Below are 3,333 nucleotides of genomic sequence, written 5' to 3'. Positions count from 1 at the left end.
TCAGTAGGTTGCTTGTAAATAATCTATGTATAATGTAGACTTGGAATATTTGGAGGAAGAAAAGACTGAATGAAGTGGGGTTGGAACAAGGGATGGTGGTGAGATAAATATGAGCAAAAAATGATATAACTGGATGAAAACCTTATAAAGAAACATTTAGTGGATATTGACTCAAAATATGATTTTCTTAGTAATTTTAATCTTTTGTGGGAGTTCTACTAAACAGAAAATTAAATGAAAATGCAGACAACCACACAGATGTCATTCATTGAGACAACAAACTCGGTTTCTAGTGAGAGTTGACAACAGGCTCTAAATAGGAGTGTAGGTGGAGACCACACTTTGATTTCCTGACCATCCAGACGCAGATAATCACATGAAAACTTAATTAATTCCAACACTGGCCAAAGGATCAGACTTATTCCTTGCTAGCTCTTTCATCTTAAATTAACCCATTTGCATTATTTTATATTTTACCACAATGCTCATGGTTTTTACCTTACATCTTGCTTCTTGGGTTGCTACATGGTATCTGCCTGTCTCTGTGTTCTTTCTTCCTGCATTTAGTTTGGTTTTGCCCTGCCATTGGACAAAGCAGTTTCCTTATTAACCAATGGCATTAAAACATATTCATAGCATACAGAGGGGAATCACACACCATAGGAGAGCAGAAAAACTCTGCTATGATAGGCACTTTGTAGCACTAGGCAAGGTATTTATTCCCCATCCCATACAATTTCCATTTATGTAAATAACCTACACATTTTTGGCATGAGCTAATAATAAGTAGCTATCAATTTATTTACCCATTATAGTAAACATTTCAGTAGACATTCCCTTCAATCACATGTAGCAATGCAGAAATCAAACTCAAAATTGTAAGGAAAACTCGCAAATTCTTCTCAGTAATAAATGTTATGTCCTGAACTTCAATCCAACTCTTAGTCTTTGGAATGTTGCTATGCTGCTCAAGGAGGGAAGATTCAAGAACTTTAGCATATCCACTAAGTACTAAACAAGAAAACACATGGATATCACACAGCACAGTAGTATTTATACCTTAGACACCTGCTGAGTCTGCTTACTGTGTCTTCCATTAAAGAGAAGCAGGCACACTCCAAGGTTGCAGTGTCTGCCTACATGAGAAAGTTTATGGAGTCTTCTGAGGTCTACTTGGCAGTCCATACTAATGACAGATTTCATGGCTTCTCCCAGATATATGTAGTCCATGATGTGTCTTAATGCCCAGTAAAAAACCTTACATTATGATGGAAGGGTGAAGGCAGAGTGGATGATGAGAAGAGCTTATCATTCCTTGTTTCCTACAGTGGTTTCTTGTTCTTCTTTTAACCAACCAGAATATTTCTGGAGTATAAATGGGGCAACATATAAACACTAATTTCACTTAGCAAAAAACAAAAACACCCTATCTTGGGTAACAAGGCTTGGTACCATATATTAAGCAGATTTCTGCTCTCCAATCCATAATAACCAGAAATCATATTTGGCAATATTACATGAATCATAGCCATATCTGAGAGCTGTAGAGCAAACTCTACAACCTTCTATCTGAATCCTGCCTGGCATGATTTTCACAAAGTTGTAGCTTCAGTCTAGAAAAGATAGCTGTTGCTGCTCCTGTGCATTCTCATAATTTAACTCATAAGCAGTAGAGGGCAACCAGCAGCTCAGTTCAAATACCTAAATACTTCAGACCTCTGGTGGCAGAGGTTCAGTAAAAAACTACTTTCTTTTGATTTTCAGAGAGACAAATATAGCATGTTTTTTCTCATATACAGCTCCTAGATTTTAATGTTTACACATACGTAGAAATGTGGAGGAATTCCACTGAAATAGAAATAGAAAAAGGCATGAGAGAAAAAAAAAGAGATCTAGCAGAAGCCTGAAAAAAGAAAACAAGCAGATAATTATACACCAAGAGAGTACAGGTGATATGAAACCAGACGGGGGATCAAAGGGAAAGCCAAGGAGCCAGTAGAAGGGGACTAGGGAAGCAGAATGTAGCAGTAATGTTGGGGTCATCTAGGGTTTTACAGAGCACATTCCCAGGAATAGACAAAGGACTGGATGTCAGGGAGAGACAGAAGATGAGCCTCAAGAGGAGAAAGCAAAGCTTGATCTTTTAGGGATGGGAGATACTCTAAGGCCAGGAGTTCACTAAACTGATTCTGAGCTGAGTCTTTTGTATCTCCCTGGGTCCTCCTCTTTCTTCTGTTGGTCCAGTTTAGATAACAGCACCCTTACCTTCCAACCACTTCTATTCACACATCTTCTAGAAATGAGAAGCTTCCACCTCAGGGGATGCTTATGCTTTTTCACCCACAAATAGCCCTCTCTCTAACTCTTTCAGAAGTTTATCATATTCAGTCCTAAGTTTTGAGACTGATAAAAGGATTTAAGGTATAAATAAAATTTTAAAAATTAATACTTTCCTTTTTCACACTAGGAGTATGCTAAAGCCTGATTTTCAGAAGAAAAACGGAAAGATTTAGACATTCTTCACAGGCAGTTGCATTAGTGTCGAGTCTTACAGGAAATGCAGAGCATCACCATGTTGGGCCTTGATGGGTCAGCATATGGTTAGGCAAAGCAAAACCTCAGTGTAGACACAGCAATACCATTTCTGGGTATATACCCAATGGATGCTCAATCATACCCCAAGGACATGTGCTCAACTATGTTTATAGCAGCTTTGTTTTTCATAGCAAGAATCTGAAAACATCATAAGTGCTCCTCGACTGAAGAATGGATAAGGAAAATGTGGTATATTTACACAATGGAGTACTACACAGCAGAATAAAACAAATGACATCTTGAAACATGCAGGCAAATGAATGGAGCTAGAAAACATCATGTTGAGTGAGGTAACTCAGACCCAGAAAGACAGTCATCATATGTACTCACTCATAAGTGGTTTTTAGACTTAAAACAAACAAAACCAGCCCACAATTCATAATCCCCAGAGAACATAGACAACAAAGAGGCCCCTAAGAGAGACATACATAGATCTATTCCACAAGGGAAGTAGAAAAAGTCAAGGTGTCCTGAGTAACTTGGGAGCATGGGGATCATGAGAGAGGGTTGAAAGGAAGGCGAGAGCACAGGAGAGGAACAGAGAAAAAATGTGTAGCTCAATAAATTCAATATAAAAAGATTTAATTGTTTACATTTAGTGAGTTCTTTCCTTCATCCTGTGTTCATATTGGGGTCTTGTTGGCTGGTTGTGTTGGATATGAGCTATTCCTTCCTGTCTCTCCTCCTTTATCCATTCCTGTCATGGAATATATTATTTTGTGTCCTTGTGGATGAGAC

Source organism: Alexandromys fortis, unplaced genomic scaffold (genome assembly GCF_014885135.2).
Source record: "Alexandromys fortis isolate MF-2015 unplaced genomic scaffold, M_Fortis_MF-2015_v1.1 scaffold_87, whole genome shotgun sequence".
Classification (NCBI taxonomy): Eukaryota; Metazoa; Chordata; class Mammalia; order Rodentia; family Cricetidae; genus Alexandromys; species Alexandromys fortis.
The sequence above is the reverse complement of the archived record's forward strand: the minus strand, read 5'-3'. Positions refer to the sequence as shown.